Source organism: Panthera onca, chromosome E3, assembly GCF_046562875.1.
Source record: "Panthera onca isolate mPanOnc1 chromosome E3, mPanOnc1 haplotype 2, whole genome shotgun sequence".
Taxonomy (NCBI): Eukaryota; Metazoa; Chordata; class Mammalia; order Carnivora; family Felidae; genus Panthera; species Panthera onca.
This window is the reverse complement of record NC_138354.1, coordinates 6,997,876-7,023,399: the sequence shown is the minus strand read 5'-3', so window position 1 is coordinate 7,023,399 and position 25,524 is coordinate 6,997,876. Positions and strand designations below refer to the sequence as shown.

The window sequence follows — 25,524 nt, the reverse complement described above, 5'->3', positions numbered from 1 at the left end:
AATTTTGACATATTGGGACTGAGGATGAGTCTAGTTTCTTTTGTCTAGTCTACAGTTTATAAATACAACAAAGAATGATCATTGAATAATAAAAAAAAAACTAAGAGCAAAAAAATGTACAGATAAATAACTGTACAGTCACACATTTGTCATCTATACTGAGATATCAGAATCTCCTCCAATATGAGGGTGGGCTCCCTTTTCCAGGGTTCCTTGTACCTTGTAGGATGGAACTCCTCAGGCTCTGACCAGAGTTCCAGGTCTCAGTGAAGAATAAAGGTTGGCACCACCACCACTGTCCCTTGGGGAATGAACACGCCATTGATTTCCACATCTCTCTTACAGATCCTCTCAAGTCTACCAGAAAGTGGGTATAATCTGAGAGTTTCATTCAGCACTCCATCTGTACAAGGGCATCATAAGTGGGAGGTGCCTGGAAGAAAAGAAACAGATTTTGATAAACTGAAATTTGGAATCAACGTTCAACTCAGTGTACACAGTACTACTGAAGTGTTAGGAACCCCTAAGAATCATTTGTTTTGGTAAAGGGCATTTATGAGCATTTTAATGTCTACCATGTTTTTTTGACCTGCTCAATGCCCCCCTGACAAGTGTCCAATAGTAACGACTAGGGGAGACAGCTGGGACATTTCCCTAAAAAGAACCTGAAATCCTTTCCACAACCATGTAGTGGTTTTTCTGCTTCATGTGAGCAAGTGTGACTAATACACAATGATCCTTACTCTTTTTTTAAGAGTACATTATTTATTTAAATAAAAGGTAGTTAACATAAAGTGTAGCATTGGTTTCAGGAGTAGAACCCAGTGATTCATCACTTACATACAATATCCAGTGTTCCTCCCAACAAGTGCTCTCCTTAATGCCCATCATCCATTTAGCCCATCCCCCACCCACTTTACTCAAGTGAAATATGTCAAAGTCACTGTTTCTTTTCAAAAGAGAGGCCACACACCTGTACCATTAAAAGGAGAATGTGCAACAGAAAAATATTCCCTACCCATATAAACTCTTAGTGGAAATATCCTGCTTTGTAGTTCTTCAATTATATATACAATATTAGGAGAGAAACACTATATTATATAAAAACTGTAAATAAGTTGGGGAGACACTAGTTCCTTTCAAACCAAATAAAGCAAAAGAAGGGAGGATTGGATGCTTCTAATTGTGGGCACACAAGTTCAGTTCTAGGGGACATTGTAAAGGGAATTGTAATCCTACTCTCAGCCCAACCCTCTGTTGCTGGAAGGGTCTCCTAGTTGTTGCTTCAGGGTTTCATTGTCAAATAAGCCACTCCAGCCCCACAGGCCAAGTCTCTTCATAAGGAAGAATTCCAGTTTGGGAAGAGATCTAAAACAGTATGGGCAATATGTGCATACATCTTGGTATTATATTTAATAGCCAACATTGTAGTGGTGAAGAGTTCAATCAGGACCCAGGCTCCTAGCCTGGCTTCTTTAGCACTAGTTATGTGATAGTATAAGAAAGTTATGTTGTCTCTCTGTAGCTCAGATTCTTGCCTCATTATATGGAGATAATTAGAGTTGACACTTCATAGGTGTATGGTAGAGACACTCACTACTTATCAATATCCATGTAGACCCCCATATTTCCCATCCCACATGAACTTTTGGGAAACAACTTTGCAAATGGGCTGTGAAGTGAGGAGATGTATGTCAGGTTAGGGCTAAACATTTGAAAAGCAAGTGAGCAACACCCTAGTTCTTTATTCCTCAGGCAACATGGAGTCCTCAAGTTCCAGATAATGCATGTATAAAAAAGTGGAACCTCTTGCCCTGTATCCCAAAGTAAATATATGCAGCAGACTCACTCCCACCCTCCACTAACACCCATGTTGGACATGTAAATGTGAGTTAGAAGTAAAACTTTGTTATGAAAACCCACTAGATTTGAGAGCTAATCTGTTACTGAGGCATAAACTGAACCTATCCTCACTCCCTCCGCAGGTGTGACCTGCTCACCCTATTGGGGAAAGTCGCATCAATCTTCTCCTGCAGTTTCTGCTGGACATCAGGGTGAGTGGCCAATTCATACACAAGGAAGGAAAGAGATGTGCTTGTGGTCTCACAGGCAGCAAAAATAAAGGTAATAGATTGAGCCATAAGTTCCAGATCAGACAGAGCTAAAAGGAGAGGAAAGACATTTTAGCCAAAACTGGTGAGTGTAAAACATCAGTTTAGATGATGAGAAATCCATTTGAAATGCCAAAATCCCTCAGGGAATAAATGTAAAAGCAACTGGGAATCAAACCGGGAGTGGTTTGTACTCTGATGTCTATCTTACAGAGTTAGAAAGAGGCAAAAGTTGTCTTGATCTGGTAATTCCCAAGGCCTATACTATTCTTGGCCAACTGTTTCTGGTTATGCCACCATCCCCACCAACAAAGTGGGTAATTTCAGGAGATGGCATTTCTGTCTAACGTGCATAGTGTTATCAGTCTGTTCCCAGAGAGTCTAAAATTACTTTACCCCTTAGTAGCACTATCCCTGAGGAATAATTTTACATTCTTCTACCTAACATACAGTTTGATTTTTTTGAGAGAGTTTACAATAATAAGGCTTAATTGTCCTGAAAATAAATGATCTTTCACCTAAGCATATTTGCAATAACTGACACCCAATTGTCCTGAAAATAAATGATCTTTCACCTAAACATATCTTCAAGAACTTAAGCCCAATATTGGGCTAAGATAAACTCTTACTACTCAAAGTGTGGCCCATGGACCAGCAGCATCTATTACATCCGGGAGTTTGTTAGAAATGCAGAATCTCAAACCTCACCCTAGAACTATTAGAAAAATATGTGCTTTACAATATCTGATGATCTGTGTGCACAATCTAGCTTGAGAAGCACAGATTATACCTTCCAGAGGTCTCAGCTAATAGGAGACCTGAGGCACAACTCTTCCAACAGGTGATCTCAGATATGTACAGAAACTACAACACAGACAAAAAGCTAGAAGAGTAGTGTCTGGTGCTAGTCTAATCAACCACATTAAAACAGTAAGAGAAACAATGATCAATAGAAGGACATTGGCCAGCATGAAATATAGACAAACAGAATACAGTGAGTGGAATTAGCAATGCTTATTCAAACATGGCCTGAATGTCACCTTCCTTAGCGAATGGTCCCGCTCTGAATACGAGTTGGCCTCCCTTTGGATATCTCCTGGCAGTAAGCATGGTTAGGCTCTAATCTATTTGATCAGAACTGTATTATATTAGGACCTTTAGAAATTTAGAGCACTGAAATTAACATGGCATCTGCCAAAGACATGAAATTCACAACTAAAAATAATACAAAAGGAGGGTAAGAAAGGTCTACAGAGTTCTGATTTCCCAGGCATACTTTCTGTGATACTGCTGTGGATAGATTCAACTATTAGATTCTTTCCCCTGATTGCCATGAATTCCATGATAATCGAATTTTATAGTTCTGCTGTACAGTATGTTAGCCACTTGCCAGATGTGCCTATTTATATTTAAACTTTAATTACTTAAATTAAATATAAGATTTGGTTCTTCAGTGACAGAAAGTGGTAGAATGAAACAGATAGATATATAGTGGTGTGATGGAGTAAGCCCATCCTTTAACCATAAAGGTATTATTTCTGTCGTAGAAACAAACTACATCCAGGCTCTTTTTTTTTCTTTCAGACACAGAGACCATAATTACATTACTGGTTATGGATAGAATGAAATGATTACATTTATCAGTCCTGTATAAATATATTTGATGTTCTTATCTTGGTCCACTGAGAGGAAACAGAGGCAAAGAAACCCTCTGGTTACTAGGAGTGGCAAGGAGCACTCCTAGACCCCAGATTTTGGTTTCTAAATACCATTCTCACTAAAAGGAAACAGGGCTTCTTGGAGAAATGGCTGATTCCAGGGCTTCATTAGGGGAAACAGAGGAGAAACCTGGAATGTCTCATACCAGAATGCAAGAAAATGTTCACAAAATGATATGGGAAAAGGATACAGAATACTCTATGTACTGTAATGGTGGATAGACATTATACGTATTTGAAAACCCATAAACTGTATAACACCAAGGGTGAACTGTAATGTAAACTATGGATTTTGGGCAGTAATACTGTGTCATTTTAGGTATATTTATTGTAACAAATGTACCATATGGTGAGGGATTTTGATAATGGGGGATGCTGACTGTAGGTGGAAGCAGGGAGAATATGGGATCTCTTTGTATTTCACTCAGTTTTGCAGTGAACCCCAAACTTCTATAAAAAATAAAGTCTATTAAAAGCCTAAATAAAGAAGAAGAAAGAAAAAAAAGAACACAGAGTAGCCCACTAGAAAGGGCTTCCAGAGGACAAACTGAGAGAATTGAGGATCTCAATAAAAAACAATGTAAGAGACTAAGTTAATAATATATGAGATCATACTGACATGTGTAAATAAATAAAATAATAATTAAGAATGCAGAGCTCACCCTAATAATGGAACATTAACTCGTAAACATAGAAGAAATGACGGATTTGGAAAGTCACTATTTTGAAGCCATCATACTAATAATGGTTTCAGTCAAGTACCATCCATGGACGATATAAGTAGTAAGTAAAAGTTTGAAGAAAAACACAGTATTTATATAGTCACAAAGGTGGCCAGCACCAGTTACTTCTTATTTACAAAAGGAATAAAAAACTTTACAGTACCCAAGGCTAGTTATCACAACTTTAATCAGGTGTTCCAAGTGCAGGTCACCAACATGGGCACCATGTGCCTCCTGGTGTGATGAAGCCTTGATGTGAATTTCCAGACAGAGGTTCTGATTCAGTGGATCTGGAGTAGGCCAGAGGATTCACATTGGAAACAAGCTCCCTTGTGGGAGACCACTGACAGCTTAGGCATCTATCGATGCCTTTCAAGCTTTGAACAAACCTGAGGCTGTGGGCTTCCGGAGAGTGCTTCTGCTACCACTTGTATCTGAACATGTGTCTTTCTTCCATGTGCAGAAATTCCATCCATTGGAAATCTTTCTGCACATTTCAAAACCACTGCATGTCTTTGAGCTTCCCCATCACTGGCCCTCTGAGGATCTCCTTGCTTACCTTTATGGGTGTCCATTTCTTTGGAATTCCGGAAGTTAATCATGAGCTGAAGCAAATCCACTTGGTGCTGGAAGTAGAAAGAGAAATTTCAATGACAAAACACCACTTGTGAAGTCAGAAATATATCAGGGGTACAGCACATAACTTCTTTTTTGAGAATATGGCTCTTTTACATCCAGAAGTCTGACTAGTGTTGTCTCAGTCATCAGTGAACAAAAACATCCAGCTACAAATGTGGGAGAACAGGATGTTTCACTGACAGGAATTCAGCCATAATGTTAAACTGATTTTTGGTTCTTGCCCACTCTGATCCTCAGGTTCTCTGGCTTTTCAACACAGCTTCCTGGGCAAAAAATTGCCTTCTCGCTCTTGTGTCATGCCTCCTAGCTCAGGAGAAAGTTCCTGACTTTAGTCCTTTTAACTCAGCCTTAATTCTTTTTTTTTTAATTTTTTTTTTTTTTGAAAATTATTGTTTAATTTACATTCAAGTTAGTTAGCATATGGTGCAACAATGATTTCAGGAGTAGATTCCTTAATGCCCCTTACCCATTTAGACTATCCCACCTCCCACAACCCCTCCAGCAACCCTGTTTGTTTGCTATATTTGAGAGTCTCTTATGTTTTGCCCCTTTCCTGTTTTTATATTATTTTTGCTTCTTGTCTCTTATGTTCATCTGTTTTGTATCTTAAATTCCTTATATGAGTGAAGTAATATGATATTTGTCTTTCTCTGATTAATTTTGCTTAGCATAATATTCTCTAGTTGCATCCACACAAATGCAAATAGCAAGATTTCATTCTTTTTGATTGCTGAGTAATACTCCATTGTATATATAGACCACATTTTCTTTATCTATTCATCTGTTGATGGACATTTGGGCTCTTTCCATACTATGGCCATTGTCGATAGTGTTGCTGTAAACATTGGCATGCATGTGCCCCTTTGAAACAAACCACCTGTATCTCTTGGATAAATACCTAGTAGTGTAATTACTGCGTCATAGGGTAGTTCTATTTTTAATTTTTCAAGGAACCTCCATACTGTTTTCCAGAGTGGTTGCACCAGTTTGAATTCCCACCAGCAGTGCAAAAGAAATCCTCCTTCTCCATATCCTCAGCAACAACTTTTGTTGCCTGAGATGTCAACGTTAGCCATTCTGACAGGTGTGAGGTAGTATCTCATTGTGGTTTTGATTTGTATTTCCCTGATGATAAGTGATGTTGAGCATTTTTTCAAGTGTCAATTGGCCATCTGGATGTCTCCTTTGGAGAGGTGCCTATTCATGTCTTTTGCCCATTACTTCACTGGGTTATTTGTTTTTTGGGGTGTTGAGTTTGATAAGTTCTTTACAGATTTTCGAACTGACCCTATATCTGATATGTCGTCTGCAAATATCTTCTCCCATTCCGTTGGTTGCCTTTTAGTTTTGCTGATTGTTTCCTTCACCATGAGGAAGCATTTTATTTTGATGAGGTCGCAATAGTTGATTTTTGCTTTTGTTTCCTTTGCCTCCAGACACGTATTGAGTAAGAAGTTGCTGCGGCTGAGGTCAAAGAGGTTTTTGCCTGCTTTCTCCTCTAGGACTTTGATGGTTTCCTGTCTTACGTTTAGGTCTTTCATCCATTTTGAGTTTACCTTTGTGTAAGAAAGTGGTCCACTTTTGTGTAAGAAAGCAGTACAGGTTCATTCTTCTGCATGTCGCTGTCCATTTTCCTAGCACCATTTGCTGAAGAGATTGTCTTTATTCCATTGGATATTCTTTCCTGCTTTGTCACAGATGAGTGGGCCATACGTTTGTGGGTCCATTTCTGGGTTCTCTATTCTGTTCCATTGATCTGAGTGTCCGTTTTTGTGCTAGTACCATACTGTTTTGATGATTACAGCTTTGTAATATAGCTTGAAGTCTAGGATTGTGATGCCTCCTGTTTTGGTTTTCTTTTTCAAGATTGCTTTGGCTATTCAGGGTCTTTTCTGGTTCCATACAAATTTTAGGATTGTTTTATCTAGCTCTGGGAAGAATGGTAGCATTATTTTGATAGGGATTGCATTGACTATGTAGATTGCTTTGGGCAGTATTGACATTTTAACAATATTTGTTCTTCCTATCCAGGGGCATGGAATATTTTTCCATTTTTTGGTGTCTTCTTCAATTTCTTTCATAAGCTTTCTATAGTTTTCAGTGTATAGATTTTTCACCTCTTTGGTTAGATTTATTTCTAGGTATTTTATGGTTTTTGGTGCAACTATAAATGGGATCGACTCCTTGATTTCTCTTTCTGTTGCTTCATTGTTGGTGTATAGGAATGCAACTGATTTCTGTGCATTGATTTTATATCCTGCAACTTTGCTGAATTCATGAATAAATTCTAGCAGTTTTTTTTGTGTGGAATCTTTAGGGTTATCCATATAGAGTATCATGTCATCTGGGAAGAGTGAAAGTTTGACTTCCTCCTGGCCAATTTGGATGCCTTTTATCCTTTTGTGTAGTCTTACTGCTGAGGCTAAGATTTCCAATACTATGTTGAATAACAGTGGTGAGAGTAGACATCCCTGTCTTGTTTCTGACTTTAGGGGGAAAGCTCTCAGTTTTTCCCCATTGAGGATGATATTAGAGGTGGGTCTTTCATATACGGCTTTTATGATCTTGAGGTATGATCCTTCCATCCCTACTTTCTGAGGGTTTTTATCAAGAAAGTTGCTATATTTTGTCAAGTGCTTTCTCTGCATCTGTTGAGAGGATCATGTGGTTCTCCTTTCTTTTATTGATATGATTAATCACATTGATTGTTTTGCGGATATTGAGCCAGCCCTGCATCCCAGGTATAAATCCCATTTGGTCGTGGTGAATAAGTCTGTTAATATATTGTTGGATCCACTTGGCTAGTAACTTGTTGAGGATTTTTGCATCCATGTTCATCAGGGAAATTGGTCTGTAGTTCTCCTTTTTAGTGGGGTCTTTGTCTAGTTTTGAAATCATGGTAATGCTGGCTTCATAGAAAGAGTTTGGAAGTTTTCCTTCCACTTATATTTTTTGAATCAGCTTCAAGATAATACATGTCAACTCTTCTTTACATGTTTGGTAGATGGGAATGCAAGCTGGTACAGCCACTCTGGAAAACAGTATGGAGGTTCATCAAAAAACTGAAAGTAGAACTACCCTACAACCCAGCAATTGCACTACTAGGCATTTATCCAAGAGATACAGGTGTGTTGATTCGAAGGAACACATGCACCCCCATGTTTATAGCAGCACTATCAACAATAGCCAAAGGATGGAAAGAGCCCAAATGTCCACTGATGGATGAATAGGTAAAGAAGATGTGGTATATATACACAACGGAGTATTACTTGGCAATCAAAAAGAATGAAATCTTGCCATTTGCAACTACGTGGATGGAAATGGAGGGTATTATGCTAAATGAAATTAGTCAGTCAGAGAAAGACAAATATCATATGACATCACTCATATGAGAACATTAAGAGACAAAACAGATGAACATAAGGGAAGGGAAAAAATAATATAAAAACAGGGAGGGGGACAAAACAGAAGAGACTCATAAATATGGAGAACAAACTGAGGGTTACTGGAGGGGGTGTGGGAGGGGGATGGGCTAAATGGGTAAGGGACACTAAGGAATCTACTCCTGAAATCATTGTTGCACTATATGCTAACCAATTTGGATGTAAATTTAAAAAATAAAAAATAAAACAAGTTAAAAATAAATACATAAATGTTTGGTAGAATTCCCATAGAAAGCCATTTGGCCCTGGACTCTGTTTTTGGGGAGAGTTTTGATTACCAGTTTGATTTCTTTTTTTTTTCTCTTTTTTTTTTCAATATATGAAATTTATTGTCAAATTGGTTTCCATACAACACCCAGTGCTCATCCCAAAAGGTGCCCTCCTCAATACCCATCACCCATCCTCCCCTCCCTCCCACCCCCCATCAACCCTCAGTTTGTTCTCAGTTTTTAAGAGTCTCTTATGGTTTGGCTCTCTCCCACTCTAACCTCTTTTTTTTTTTCCCTTCCCCTCCCCCATGGGTTTCTGTTAAGTTTCTCAGGACCCACATAAGAGTGAAAACATATGGTATCTGTCTTTCTCTGTATGGCTTATTTCACTTAGCATCACACTCTCCAGTTCCATCCACGTTGCTACAAAGGGCCATATTTCGTTCTTTCTCATTGCCCTGTAGTACCTCATTGTGTATATAAACCACAATTTCTTTATCCATTCATCAGTTGATGGACATTTAGGCTCTTTCCATAATTTGGCTATTGTTGAGAGTGCTGCTATAAATATTGGGGTACAAGTGCCCCTATGCATCAGTACTCCTGTATCCCTTGGGTAAATTCCTAGCGGTGATATTGCTGGGTCATAGGTGATATCTATTTTTAATTTTTTGAGGAACCTCCACACTGTTTTCTAGGGTGGCTGCACCAGTTTGCATTCCCACCAACAGTGCAAGAGGTTCCCATTTCTCCACATCCTCTCCAGCATCTATAGTCTCCTGATTTGTTCATTTTGGCCACTCTGACTGGCGTGAGGTGATATCTGAGTGTGGTTTTGATTTGTATTTCCCTGATAAGGAGCGACGTTGAGCATCTTTTCATGTGTCTGTTGGCCATCCGGATGTCTTCTTTAGAGAAGTGTCTATTCATGTTTTCTGCCCATTTCTTCACTGGGTTATTTGTGGAGTTTGGTGAGCTCTTTATAGATTTTGGATACTAGCCCTTTGTCCAATATGTCACTTGCAAATATCTTTTCCCATTCCGTTGGTTGCCTTCTAGTTTTGTTGGTTGTTTCCTTTGCTGTGCAGAAGCTTTTTATCTTCATAAGGTCCCAGTAGTTCATTTTTGCTTTTAATTCCCTTGCCTTTGGGGATGTGTCAAGTAAGAGATTGCTACGGCTGAGGTCAGAAAGGTCTTTTCCTGCTTTCTCCTCTAGGGTTTTGCTGGTTTCCTGTCTCACATTCAGGTCCTTTATCCATTTTGAGTTTATTTTTGTGAATGGTGTGAGAAAGTGGTCTAGTTTCAGTCTTCTGCATGTTGCTGTCCAGTTCTCCCAGCACCATTTGTTAAAGAGACTGTCTTTTTTCCATTGGATGTTCTTTCCTGCTTTGTCAAAGATGAGTTGGCCATACGTTTGTGGGTCTAGTTCTGGGGTTTCTATTCTATTCCATTGGTCTATGTGTCTGTTTTTGTGCCAATACCATGCTGTCTTGATGATGACAGGTTTGTAGTAGAGGCTAAAGTCTGGGATTGTGATGCCTCCTGCTTTGGTCTTCTTCTTCAAAATTATTTTGGCTATTCGGGGCCTTTTGTGGTTCCATATGAATTTTAGGATTGCTTGTTCTGGTTTCGAGAAGAATGCTGGTGCAATTTTGATTGGGATTGCATTGAATGTGTAGATAGCTTTGGGTAATATTGACATTTTGACAATATTTATTCTTCCAATCCATGAGCAGGGAATGTTTTTCCATTTCTTTATATCTTTAATTTCCTTCATAAGCTTTCTATAGCTTTCAGCATACAGATCTTTTACATCTTTGGTTAGATTTATCCTTAGGTATTTTGTGCTTCTTGGTGCAATTGTGAATGGGATCAGTTTCTTTATTTGTCTTTCTGTTGCTTCATTGTTAGTGTATAAGAATGCAACTGATTTCTGTACATTGATTTTGTATCCTGCAACTTTGCTGAATTCATGTATCAGTTCTAGCAGACTTTTGGTGGAGTCTATTGGATTTTCCATGTATAGTATCATGTCATCTGCAAAAAGTGAAAGCTTGACTTCATCTTTGCCAATTTTGGTGCCTTTGATTTCCTTTTGTTGTCTGATTGCTGATACTAGAACTTCCAGCACTATGTTAAACAACAGCGGTGAGAGTGGGCATCCCTGTCGTGTTCCTGATCTCAGGGAAAAAGCTCTGTTTTTCCCCATTGAGGATGATGTTAGCTGTGGGCTTTTCATAAATGGCTGTTATGATGTGTAAGTATGTTCCTTCTATCCCGACTTTCTCAAGGGTTTTTATTAAGAAACGTTGCTGAATTTTGTCAAATGCCTTTTCTGCATTGATTGACAGGATCATATGGTTCTTATCTTTTCTTTTATTAATGTGATGTATCACGTTGATTGATTTGTGAATGTTGAACCAGCCCTGCATCCCAGGAATGAATCCCACTTGATCATGGTGAATAATTCTTTTTATATGCTGTTGAATTCGATTTGCTAGTATCTTATTGAGAATTTTTGCCTCCATATTCATCAGGGATATTGGCCTGTAGTTCTCTTTTTTTACTGGGTCTCTGTCTGGTTTAGGAATCAAAGTAATACTGGCTTCATAGAATGAGTCTGGAAGTTTTCCTTCCCTTTCTATGTTTTGGAATAGTTTGAGAAGGATAGGTATTATCTCTGCTTTAAACGTCTGGTAGAACTCCCCTGGGAAGCCATCTGGTCCTGGACTCTTATTTGTTGGGAGATTTTTGATAACTGATTCAATTTCTTCGCCGGTTATGGGTCTGTTCAAGCTTTCTATTTCCTTCTGATTGAGTTTTGGAAGAGTGTGGGTGCTTAGGAATTTGTCCATTTCTTCCAGGTTGTCCAGTTTGTTGGCATATAATTTTTCATAGTATTCCCTGATAATTGCTTGTATTTCTGAGGGATTGGTTGTAATAATTCCATTCTCATTCATGATTTTATCTATTTGGGTCTTCTCCCTTTTCTTTTTGAGAAGCCTGGCTAGAGGTTTATCAATTTTGTTTATTTTTTTCAAAAAACCAACTCTTGGTTTCATTGATCTGCTCTACCATTTTTTTAGATTCTATATTGTTTATTTCTGCTCTGATCTTTATTATTTCTCTTCTTCTGCTGGGTTTAGGCTGCCTTTGCTGTTCTGCTTCTATTTCCTTTAGGTGTGCTGTTAGATTTTGTATTTGGGATTTTTCTTGTTTCTTGAGATAGGCCTGGATTGCGATGTATTTTCCTCTCAGGACTGCCTTCACTGCATCCCAAAGAGTTTGTATTGTTGTATTTTCATTTTCGTTTGTTTCCATATATTTCTTAATGTCTTCTCTAATTGCCTGGTTGACCCACTCATTCTTTAGTAGGGTATTCTTTAACCTCCATGTTATTGGAGTTTTTCCAGACTTTTTCCTGTGGTTGATTTCAAGCTTCATAGCATTGTGGTCTGAAAGTATGCATGGTATGATTTCAATTCTTGTATACTTATGAAGGGCTGTTTTGTGACCCAGTATATGATCTATCTTGGAGAATGTTCCATGTGCACTCGAGAAGAAAGTATATTCTGTTGCTTTGGGATGCAGAGTTCTAAATTTATCTGTCAAGTCCATCTGATCCAATGTATCATTCAGGGCCCTTGTTTCTTTATTGACCGTGTGTCTAGATGATCTATCCATTTCTGTAAGTGGAGAGTTAAAGTCCCCTGCAATTACCACATTCTTATCAATAAGGTTGCTTATGTTTGTGAGTAATTGTTTTATATATTTGGGGGCTCCTGTATACGGCACATATACATTTATAATTGTTAGTTCTTCCTGATGGATAGACCCTGTAATTATTATATAATGCCCTTCTTCTCCTCTTGTTACAGCCTTTAATTTAAAGTCTAGTTTGTCTGATATAAGTATGGCTACTCCAGCTTTCTTTTGGCTTCCAGTAGCATGATAAATAGTTCTTCATCCCCTCACTCTCAATCTAAAGGTGTCCTCAGATCTAAAATGAGTCTCTTGTAGACAGCAAATAGATGGGTCTTGTTTTTTTTATCCATTCTGATACCCTATGTCTTTTGGTTGGCACATTCAGTCCATTTACATTCAGTGTTATTATAGAAAGATATGGGTTTAGAGTCATTGTGATGTCTGTAGGTTTCATGCTTGTAGTGATGTCTCTGGTACTTTGTCTCACAGGATCCCCCTTAGGATCTCTTGTAGGGCTGGTTTAGTGGTGACAAATTCCTTCAGTTTTTGTTTGTTTGGGAAGACCTTTATCTCTCCTTCTATTCTAAATGACAGACTTGCTGGATAAAGGATTCTCGGCTGCATATTTTTTCTGTTCATCACATTGAAGATCTCCTGCCATTCCTTTCTGGCCTGCCAAGTTTCAGAAGAGAGATCAGTCACGAGTCTTATAGGTCTCCCTTTATATGTTAGGGCACGTTTATCCCTCGCTGCTTTCAGAATTTTCTCTTTATCCTTGTATTTTGCCAGTTTCACTATGATATGTCATGCAGAAGATCGATTCAAGTTACATCTGAAGGGAGTTCTCTGTGCCTCTTGGATTTCATTGCCTTTTTCCTTCCCCAGTTCAGCGAAGTTCTGAGCTATTACTTCTTTAAGTACACCTTCAGCCCCTTTCCCTCTCTCTTCCTCCTCTGGAATACCAATTATGCGTATATTATTTCTCTTTAGTGCATCACTTAGTTCTCTAATTTTCCCCTCATACTCCTGGATTTTTTTATCTCTCTTTTTCTCAGCTTCCTCTTTTTCCATAATTTTATCTTCTAGTTCACCTATTCTCTCTCTGCCTCTTCAATCCAAGCCGTGGTCGTTTCCATTTTATTTTGCAGCTAGTTTATAGAGTTTTTTAGCTCCTCCTGACTGTTCCTTAGTCCCTTGATCTCTGTAGCAAGAGATTCTCTGCTGTCCTCTATACTGTTTTCAAGCCCAGCGATTAATTTTATGACTATTATTCTAAATTCACTTTCTATTATATTGTTTAAATCCTTTTTGATCAGTTCATTATCTGTTGTTATTTCCTGGAGATTCTTTTGAGGGGAATTCTTCCGTTTGGTCATTTTGGATAGTCCCTGGAGTGGTGAGGACCTGCAGGGCACTTCCCCTGTGCTGTCTTGAATAACTGGAGTTGGTGGGCAGGGCCACAGTCAGACCTGATGTCTGCCCCTGCCACCGCTGGGGCCACAGTCATACTGGTGTGTACCTTCTCTTCCCCTCTCCTAGGGGCAGGATTCACTGTGGGGTGGCATGGCCCATCTGGGCTACTTGCACACTGCCAGGCTTGTGGTGCTGGGGATCTGGCGTATTAGCTGGGGTGGATAGGCAAGGTGCACGGGGGTGGGAGGGGTAGGCTTAGCTCCCTTCTCCTTTGGTGATCCTCTTCAGGAGGGGCCCTGTGGCAGCGGGAGGGAGTCAGACCCGCCGCCAGAGGGGTGGCTCCACAGAAGCACAGCATTGGGTGTTTGCGCGGTGCAAACAAGTTCCCTGGCAGGAACCGGTTCCATTTGGGATTTTGGCTGGGGGATGGGCGAGGGAGATGGCACTGGCGAGCACCTTTGTTCCTCTCCAAACTGAGCTCTGTTGTCCGGGGGCTCAGCAACTCTCCCTCCCGTTGTCCTCCAGCCTTCCCGCTCTCCGAGCAGAGCTGTTAACTTATAACCTCCCAGATGTTAAGTCCCGTTTGCTGTCTGAACACACTCTGTCCGGCCCCTCTGCTTTTGCGAGCCAGACTCGGGGGCTCTGCTTGGCTGGCAGGCCGCCCCTCCACCCCGGCTCCCTCCAGCCTTTCTGTGTAGTGCGCATGGCCTCGCCGCCCTTCCTACCCTCTTCCATGGGCCTCTTGTCTGTGCTTGGCTCCGGAGACTCCGTTCTGCTAGTCTTCTGGTGGGTTTCTGGGTTATTTAGGCCAGTGTAGGTGGAATCTAAGTGATCAGCAGGACGTGGTGAGCCCAGCGTCCTCCTACGCCTCCAAATTCCCTCTCACTAGTTTGATTTATTTACTGGTTATGGGTCTGTTCAAATTTTCTATTTCCTCCTGTTTTAGTTTTGGTAGTTTATATGTTTCTAGGAATTTTTCCATTTCTTCCAGGTTGACCATTTTATTGGTGTATAATTGTTCATAATATTATTGTTTGTATTTCTGCTGTGCTGGTTGTGATCTCTCATCTTTCATTCTTGATTTTATTTATTTGGGTCCTTTTCTTTTTCTTTTTGATCAAACTGGTAGCAGTTTATCAATTTTGTTAATTCTTTCAAAGAACAAGCTTCTGGTTTCATTGATCTGTTCTACTAGGTTTTTGTTTTTTGTTTTTTTTTTGTCTTGTTCTGTTTTGTTTTTTGTTTTGGTTTCGATAGCACTGATTTCTGCTCTAATCTTTATTATTTCCATTCTTCTGCTGGTTTGGGGTTTTATTTGCTGTCCTTTTTCCAGCTGCTTAAGGTGTAAGGTCAGGTTGTGTATCTGAGACCTTTCTTCCTTCTTGAGGAAGGCCTGGATTGCTATATACTTTCCTTTTACCTTTGCTATACTTTCCTATATACCTTTGCTGAATCCCAGAGGTTTTGGGCAGCAGTGTTATCATTTTCATTGGCTTTCATGTACTTTTTAATTTCCTTTTTAACTTCTTGGTTAGCCCATTCATTCTTTCGTAGCATGTTCTTTAGTCTCCAAGTATTTGTTATTTTTCCACATTTTTTCTGGTGGTTGATTTCGAGTTTCATAGTGTTGTGGTCTGAAAATACGCATGGTAAAATCTCCATCATTTTGTACTTGTTGAAGGCTGCTTTGTGTCCCATCATGTGACCTATTGTGGAGAACGTTCCATGTGCACTGGAGAATACTGTGTATTCTGCTGCTTTAGGATGAAATGTTCTGAATATATCTGTTAAGTCCATCCGGTCTAGTGTGTCATTCAAAGTCATTTCTTCCTTGTTGATTTTCTGTTTTAATGATCTGTCCATTGCTGTAAGTTGAGTGTTGAAGTCCCCTACTATTATAGTATTATCAATGTGTTTCTTTATGTTTGTGATTAATTGAGTTATATATTTGGGTGTTTTCACATTTGGAGCATAAATGTTTACACTTGTTAGATCTTCTTGGTGGATAGACCCCTAAATTATGATATAATGCCTTTCTTCATCTCTTGTTACAATCTTTATTTTAAAGTCTAGATTGTCTGATGTAAGTATGGCTACTCAGGCTTTCTTTTGGTGAGTGTTAGCATGATAGATGTATCTCCATCCCTATACTTTCAATCTGAAGGTGTCTTTAGGTTGAAAATGGGTATCTTGTTGACAGCATATAGATGACTCTTGTTTTGTTATCCATTCTGTTACCCTATGTCTTTTGATTGGAGCCTTTAATACATTGACATTTGGAGTGACTACTGAAAGATATGAATTTATTGTCATTATGTTGGCTATGAAGTTGGAGATTCTAGGTGGTGTTCTCTGGTCCTTTCTAGCCTTTTTCACTTTTGGTCTCTGTGTTTTGTTTTGTCTCCCCACCCCCACCCCCGAGAGTCCCCCTTAAAATGTCTTGCAGGGCTGGGTTAGTGGTCACAAACTCCTTTAAGTTTTGTTTGTTTGAGAAACTTTTTACTTCTCCTTCTATTTTGAATGACAGCCTTGCTGGATAGAGAATTCTTGGCTGCATATTTTTCCAATTTAGTATATTCATATGGTGCCACATATGAATATATGATGCCACTCCTTTCTGGCCTGCCAAGTTTCTGTGGATAGTTCTGCTGTGAACCTGATCTGTCTTCCCTTGTAGGTTAAGGACTTTTTTTTTTTTCTCTTGCTGCTTTCATATTCCTCTCTTGCCTGAGTATTTTGTGAATTTGACTATGATATGCCTTGTTGATGGTCAGTTGTTGAATCTAAGGGGAGTCCTCTGTGCTTCCTGGATTTTGATGTCTGTGTCTTTCCCCAGGTTATGAAAGTTTTCCACAAGGATTTGCTCACATAAACCTTCTACCCCTTTTTCTCTCTCTTCATCTTATGGGACCCCTATGATTCTGATGTTATTCCTCTTTAATGAGTCACTGGTTTCTTTAATTTTTAAATCGTGCTCTTTTGCTTTAGTTTCCCTCTTTTTTTCTGCCTCATTGTTCTCCATAAGTTTGTCCTCTATATCGCTGATTCGCTGCTCTGCTTCATCCATCTTTGCCGCTGTGGCATCCATTCAAGATTGCAGCTCCGTTAACAACATTTTTTATTTCATCCTGACTAGCTTTTACTTCTTTTATCTTTGCAGAAGAGATTCTAATCTATTTTCCACCCCAGCTAGTATTCTTTTTTTTTAATAGAAGAGTCCTTTATTAAAAAAATTTTTTAACGTTTATTCATTTTTGAGAGACAGAGAGAGATAGAGCATGAGTATGGGAGAGTCAGAGAGAGAGGGAGACAGAATCTGAAGCAGGCTCCAGCCTCAGAGCTGTTAGTGCGGAGTCTGACATGGGGTTGAGCCCACGAACTGTGAGATTATGACCTGAACCTAAGTCAGACACTTAACTGACTGAGCCACCCAGGTGCCCCAACCCCAGCTAGTATTCTTATTAATGTGATTCTAAATTCTGGTTCAGATATCTTGCTTGGATCTTTGTTGATTAAGTCCCTGCTGTTATTTCTTCCTGTTCTTTCTTTTGGCGTGAAATCTTTGATTTTGCCCTTTTGAAGGAAGAAAAGGAATTAATAAGGTAAAAGAATTAAAATTAAAAAAATTAAAAACAACACAAAAAATCAAATAAAGGATGTTAGATTCTAGGTGTGTTTTGGTCTGGTTGCTGAAAGGAGCTTGATAGATTAGGTTAAAAAGGGAAAGATAAGAAAAGAAAAAAAAGGAAAATGTTTGAAAATTTGAAAAAATGAATACAATGAAATAGAGTAAAATGAAATGATGGAAGTAAAATAGAATATGAAAATTTTCCAAAAAGTTAAAAAATATAGTAGAAAAAATTTAAAAAACACTTTTAATAAAAATGAACAAAAATAAAAATTTTCTCTTTCTGTACTCAAGAATAAGAAAATAAAAGAAAAATAAAAAATTGAATTGATGGGCCAGTGAACGGACTGAAATACAATTGAAATTACATAGTTTTCCCCTTAAAGTCAAACTATGAAGCACTTTATAATCTGTAAACTAAACAGGCAGAGAGATTTGTAGTGTTCCTGAAGAGCGAGGTTGGCCCAGTTGGGTAGGGTTTAGTGTAATGGCTCCATTCTCCACTAGATGGTGATGCTTAGCTTACTGGGGTGGATTGTTATGGTGCATGTAGGAGTGTATGTGCCTGCATGGTAGGGGTAAAAATGGCGTCACCCAGTTACCCAGTCTCTAGTATCAGAACTCTGTGCTCTCCCAACCAGCAATTGCATACCCCTCCTTTGTCTCTGGCTTCAGTCCACTCCCTGCTTTTACACTAGCCACGACCAAGCCATCAGTTTGCCAGGTAGCACTTCCCTCCTGAGTTTTATCTCAGATGCAACTGTGTTTTCCAACCCCTCACTTCTGAGGGACCGCGGCTTTGATCTGTTCTGACCCTCTGGGGAAAGGTCTCACCAAGCAATGGCCAGGTGTCGGTTTGCCCCCAGTAACATTCGCGAGACTGTACTGCTGCTGCTGCCTAGAGACCGTGGCTGGGTTTCAGCCCGCCCTAGAAAAAGTTCACGCAATCATGTAACAGCCGATTTTCAGGGAGTATGGTAAATTACAACATACATCTGGAACCAGGCTTCCCCCTTAACTTCCTTGTTCCAGCACCAATGAATGTGATTGTTCTCCAGGGTCTGCAGGGACCTTTGCCTGTGGGGTGGCTCCACAGCTTCCCAGAAGGGGAACCACCTCTTCCCGTGTGGCACGAGGACCACTTGGACCTTGCTCTCTCCTCCTTGGATTCACCCTTCTCACCAGATCACCGCCAGGTATCGATCTGTGGAGTTTCAGACTCTGTGCTCCCCCTGTTTATAGAGTTTTAATGGAATTTAAACCTCTCCTTTTGCTTTCTCCCTTTTGTGTTCAGTCCCTTGCATACTCTTTCTTTTCTCTCCAGCTGCTTTCGTTGTGTGGGGGAAATGCTTTCCCATACTCTCCCCCCATCTTCATCCTCTCTCCACCAGCAAAAACAGCTCCCTGCCCTCCACAGCTTCTTTTTCCCCTGTTCACCTCTCTGCACTGTGTACCTGCTGAGTTCTGTGTTTCAGGCTGTGCAGATTTTTGTGTTAATCCTCTAGGTGTGCAAGATGGTTTAGTGTTGATCTAGCTGCATTTCAGAGATGAGAGACTTAAAAAAAAACTTTCCATGCTGTTCCACCATCTCGGCCCCTCCAGCCTTATTATGTAATATTTAAATTACAGAGGTTTTCTACAAGAAAGTCAGAAAAGATAGAAAATTGATGTTATGCCAGTAATAAAAAGAACTTTCCAAAAATGCAAAACAACAACAACAACAACAACAACAACAACAACAAAAAGCTGGGCCTGATTTTCACTGGCCAACTGAACTGCTCACTATGTGGGGTGGTGGGAGGTTGCTCTGGAATGATTTGTGCATCACATTCAAATCTCATGAGTCTCAATGTCAAGTGTGCAAAAAGGAAAGAAATGTTAAGTTCTGTTCCTAAGTGTCAGGTTCCCATTATTCTTAGTGAGGCCAAACTTGATATTGACACTCCAGGTAACCAGGTGGTATCTAAGTTTTGGTAGCCCAATGGTTGGTGTGGGAGTGGTGAGAAAAGTGACAGGTCTTGGACATCCTGGCTTTGGAGGAGGTGGTCACCTCTCCCATTGTCATTAGATGTTGGGTGGGCTCTACATCAGATTTATTCAGTTCCTGAGTCAAGCCTAAATAGAAAATAGTCAAAATCCTTGCCTTATGAACCTGACACTCCAACAGGGAGAGAGACACTAAACCAGTAACCAAACAAATATTGAGCTATAAATCAAGACACCTGCTATAAAGTAATGGTATTTGATATATCTGGTAACTTTGCTGAGCCAGATATCTGGCCTTTGGCAAGCCCTTTAGAAATTTTCACTCCATATGAACTCTTAAAATAGTTTAACTCGAGGCTCAGAGAGGACAAGAGTTATAGAGTAACATCAATTATGCAATGTGTTTTCTTTTAGCAAGAGGAGGAGACTTGATTTCAAGTTTTAGGTGAAACATAATTAAAAGGTTGGCAGTTTGGTGGATGTGGACTGTTTATTCTTTTCCTTCTTATCAATTATGTGCAAATGTGTGAGAAGCCACTGAGGTCATAAATGTTAAAGACTTCAATTCCTGGGTTCTAATTTGAGCCTGCAGTATCTGTCCAGCTGTGTAAACACAGGTCAGGGAGCAAGACCACCACAACTTTTCCACACTCCTGTACCATCTCAAGATCCACCAGGATGAGAACTTTCTTGTCTTCCTCCTAGTTCACAGAATTTGTCTAAGCAGAGTGCCTTGTAGATCAATAAAATTTAAACCTCCAAAAAGCAAAAACAAAGGAGTAAGGAGAGTTCATTCCCTCCTTACCAACACAGTGTTTTTATAAAATTCAGTTGGGACTTCTGGGCAGAGCCGGGACAAGAGCAAAGAGTGAGGCATTCCACATGAGATCAAAATTGCCAACAGTCTCAGTAATCATACAAATTACACACTTTATTGGAAAATAATATTTTAAAAGAAATCAATACTAATGTAAAGAAATCAATAAGGAATGTACGTCAAAATTTTATTTTTTTAACGTTTATTCATTTGAAAGACAGACCATGACTGGGGGAGGGGCAGAGAGAGAGGGAGACACAGAATCTGAAGCAGACTCCAGGCTCTGAGCTGTCAGCACAGAGCCCGATGTGGGGCTCGAACTCATGAACCATGAGATCATGACCTGAGCCGAAGTTGGACGCTTAACTGATTGAGCCACTCTGCGCCCCACAAAGTTTTAAATAAAGACATGTTCTCTAGGTTAGCTTTATGTAAGTAATTCACTCTAAAAAATGGGAGGGGAAAAATAAGGAAACTAGAAAATAAACCCAAGAGTTCCATCATCTAATCAATAGGGGTTTCCAAACAATAGAAAAAATGAAAGAAATGGTTCAGGAAAATTTCTCAGAAATGAAGAGCAACAGTCTTCAAAATGAAAGGCCAATACAATGCACTCTGAAGTACACCATCCTTGGACACATGTGGCAAGTTGCATTTAAATATAAATTTATTAAAAATCAATAAAATCAGAAATGCAGATCCTCAGCCACACTCCCCACATTTCAAGAGCACCATACCCTTATGTGGCTGGAGGCAACTATATTGGACAACATAGATACAGAACATTTGCATCATTACAGAAAGGTTTCTTGGACAGCTCTGCCTAGAATAATGGATGAAAGAAGATCTATGATCAAGATTCTCACTTTTCCCCACCAACAGGACACATTTGGACCTGATCCAGAGCAGTACCTAGGAAATGTTTGTGGATCTAAACAAAGGCCAGGACAAGAACCTTCCTGCTGACCTTCTAGGCATATTTGAAGTTCAGATGAACCTCTGGATAGCAGGTGTTGGGAAATCCCCAAATGACAAAACAATGAGAGGTACTGGTGGAGTCCATGTGCTGTTTCCAATATGTGTTTCTGAAACAGCCACAAGATATTTTACTGAAGGCCTACTGTGTGCTCAGCAGTGTGTAGGCCCTGAGAATACAGCAGTGGAGCCAACGTTATCCTCAAAGCCATCCCTGCCCTTTGTGGGCCTGTGGGCTCCATCTCATCAGTGGGACTAATGAGCTTGTCTGGAAGCAGCACAGCATAGTGAATGAGGCCACAAGTCGGAGGTCTCCACATTCTCTACTCTCTCACCTTGAGGAAGTCATTAACCTCCCTGTTCCTCAGTTTCCTCTTAGAGCTATTAGAAGGATTAATGAGAAATCTATAAAATTAAAGCCTTGGATACCAACAGTGACACTCTTTCCAGCTCTCTGATTCTGCCATTTCATCTTTGTTAATCAATCAACTGTGTTATGGTTCCAAATGCAGACATGAAAGACAGTGCTTTTTAAAATGTATAGATGCTCCAAGAAAATGTGACTTTTCAACTTTTCACAGATGACATCATCATTCCCATGAGACCCTTCCTGGGATGAGAATGGGGAGGGAAACTTTCTTGTTACCATAAAACAACTTCTTGGTCTTACTTGGGTAATGTGCTTTTCTGACGTCAGTCTTTTTCATCATACCCTTCATAACCCGTTGCTCCTCCCAGAATGAGCTCAGAATGTTGGCAGTGTGACTTCTGAACTGGAAAAGTGGGCCTCAGACCCCCTCTCTGCCGTGGGCCTTACAGGTGACACCTGCTCCCTGCCCTGGTTCTACAGAGGGTCCTTGATGGTCTGTGGTAGTGTCCATGCTTTTATCAGGACTGGGAGTTGCCCCTGATGACCTGGGTCCTTCTCACTGGCACCCAACATCCAGTTCCACCCTCCACCCAGTGTTGATGAGTGCAGGTCCCCTAGCCCTCCTGTGACAGGTATGTGCAGGTCCATGGAGTCTCTCCATAGATCCTGGTACAGGCTGAATTGTGTCCCCTCCAAATCTGCATGCTGATGTTCTAACTGCCAGCAATTCAAAACATGACCACAGTTGGAGATGTTGCTTTTAAGAAGGAAAAGAATGTTAGATGAAGTCACTAGCATGGGCCCTAATCCAACATGACTGGTGCCCTTCTAAGAAGAGGAGATCAGGACACAGACATGCACAGAGGGAAGACTATGTGAATACACAAGAAGAAGTTGACTATCTACAAGCCATGGAGGGAGGCCTCTGAGGGAACCAACCTTGCTGACTCCTTGATTTTGGACTTCTGGCCTCCAGAATTGTGAGAGAATAAATTATTGTTGTTGAAGCTTCTTAGTCTGTGGTACTTTGTTATGGATCCCAGCAAATTAATATTGATCTGTTCTTCTCTCATGGGCTGGAGCAGGGGATGTGGGGCACACTGATTGTATAGTAATTATGTTTCTGTCTCTCCATCCAATTCAATTAGGAGATCCTCTTGGATAGAAGCCATAACCTTATCATTTCTATATTCTAGGGTGCTAAGAGAGCTGTAGTTGGTGTGGTGATTTGAAGCAGTACAAGAATGATGGAATAATCTCCTTTTTGAAAATGCATCTTCAAATTTCAGTAAGATGGTGCAAAGGTCAAATTTCTCTGTAAATAGACCAATTAATTAATCATTAATACCAGTTCTTGTGGCATAACAAAAAGGGTCATGAGGCTTAATGATGCAAGCCCTTTGAGAGTCACTGGAAAAGGGAGGGCCAAGCTTTAGCCAATGTGGCTGCAGCCATGACAACATTGACACCTGGAGGAGCTGGCTTTAAGCTAGTGCTTCCTTATTGCTCTTAACTCAAGATAAGTCAATTTGCCATAATTGCAACACATTAGACCCAGCACATTCCATCACTCTCATTTCTCTGTCAGAGACAGAGACATAACTACGCAAAAATAGAGAGAACATAAAGTGGACTCAAGGGAAATCATACCAAAGCACCAAAGTGCCCAAGAATGGAGGCACTGAGTGGGGCAAGGAAAGGACAAAGCAGGGAATGGGCAGGTGTCATGAAAGGACCTAAGTCCTGATATAAAAATAGTAGAGTGTGTATACAGGAAAACCCACTTCTTCATATCACAGAGTTTGGGAGTTGGGAAGAACTGAAACCTCAGAAAGTATCTTCAGGAATCCAGCGACTGAGTCATTCAGTAAATTGGCTCTTCAGCAAATTGATCCATGCTAAACTGGCCAACTTCCACCTCTTCTGCAGCCAACAACAATCTGATCAACAAGTATGAATCTCAGTGACCATGGCCAGCGCTGTCAGTGACTTGTCTGGTGCCTAGTATCACGTCAGAGCATCATAAACTTTAATATCCTTAAACCTCACAAAAACCCCCTGGTAGGTGTATCCCTGCATCACACATGGGGAAATTGAGGCTCCCAAGCATTGAATAACTAGATGTCCCAACTTTTAGGTGACAGAACTGGCTAATGAATCCAGGGAGAGTCTGCCCCACAACCAGCACAGCCCACTGGTAGCAGTAATTATCAGCCTCTCATAGACCAATTGCTGGGATCTTGCCCCTTTAATATGTGTACACATACTCCATACCTATACTCACATACACACCTGTACATATACCAGTACACACACACACACACACACACACACACACACACACCCTCATACACACACACACACACACACGCATCTGGATACACACACATACCACTACCACTACCACCACCACCTCCTTTCCTGCCCAACAAGCCCAGATGGCAGTCATGCCCCTGGACAGTCTTCAGAGTTCTCTGCTATGGTCATCCAAGATGTTCTAGTGCCTCATCCTCTGTATTAGTTTCTGCTCTGTAACAAATTACCCTAAAACATAGTGACATAAAATGATGATCTCGTTATCTCAGAATCTGTGGGTGAGGAATTCAGAAGTGACTAGCTCAGTGTTTCCAACCTGAGTCTCTCATGAGGCTGCAGCCACGCTGTTGGCTAGGGCTGCCGTCATCTGCACACTGGACTGAGCTGGATATCCTACATCAAAGGTAGCTCACTCATGGGCCTGATAGGTTAGCATCAATTGTGGCCAGAGGTCCTAGGTGCATGCCACATGGCCGCTTGGCTGTCCTAGCAGCTGGCACTCCCCAGAGCTAGTGACCAAGAAGGTTAAGGTAGGAGAATCTTTGTCTCTTATGACTCAGCTGCAGAAGACACATACCAGCCAGGCCCACAATATCCTCCTTGCCTTGCTTCATAGGCTGGCCCTTCATGGGGTGAAGACTACGCACCAGTAGGAGGGAGATATTGGTGAACTCTTCAAAGCTGGCTACCCCTTGCAGCCACAATGTTGCCCTACTGAGAGGCATTCTGGGGCACAAAGCCTTGATGTCCAGGAGGCCCAGCATGTGACAGGGGCTCAATAAAGTCAGTACTTTCCCTTCTTCCCTTTTTTCTGATCCATGGGACTTCAAGGACCACCCCTGATTAGGCATCAGAATTCCTTTCTCTGAGCTCACCCACAACCTCACTGCTGCCTCCATGAGTCACAGGAACTGAAAGTGATGGTTTCCTTCAGTTCCCTGCAATTGTCGTCTGTTTAAGGATCCTATTCATCTGATTCCACTGAAGTAAAGGAGGGATATTTCAACGATTGGATGTGGTTACAGGTCACTTCAAAGGATGGACAATCTTTTATTTTGCCCATGAATATGGAGTTGACTAGGCACAGTTGGGCAGCTCTTGCTTGGGATCTCATGTGGTTGCAGAGAGGCTGGGGCTGGGATCATCCTGAAGGCTCTATTCATATGTCTGGGTTGGAGAGACTCAAACATCTGGGGGCTGGAATGTCTGGGGCTCCTCAGACATTTCTATCTTTATAGATACATTCACAGATGGTAGGTAGGTAGATAGATAGATAGTAGATAGATAGATAGATAGATAGATAGATAGATATGTTATGATAGATAGATACAGATGGCAAATAAGTAGGTAAATATGGATAGATAATAAAGAGATATAACAGGTAAATAGATGATAGAATCCTATATACTTACATACAGACTTACAATACTACACTTACAAAAATGTATTTACATCTTCAAACAAAATATCTG

The 25,524-nt window shown here is 40.4% G+C and overlaps 1 protein-coding gene and 1 pseudogene across 2 annotated transcripts in view; one reads left to right on the top strand and one right to left on the bottom strand.

The window, feature by feature from the left end:
• Positions 1 to 25,524, top strand: part of TRIM4 (tripartite motif containing 4) — a 423,353-nt gene that overhangs the window by 71,896 nt on the left and 325,933 nt on the right. The window lies entirely within an intron of this gene.
• The window catches only part of LOC132677245 (cytochrome P450 3A12-like), a 124,985-nt pseudogene that overhangs the window by 11,731 nt on the left and 87,730 nt on the right, over positions 1 to 25,524 (bottom strand). The window contains exons 9-11 of the transcript XR_014136330.1: positions 5,111 to 5,177; positions 2,001 to 2,161; positions 220 to 433 (exon numbers count right to left, since the gene is read on the bottom strand). The product of XR_014136330.1 is annotated as a cytochrome P450 3A12-like (transcript). The remainder of the gene's footprint in view (positions 1 to 219; positions 434 to 2,000; positions 2,162 to 5,110; positions 5,178 to 25,524) is intronic.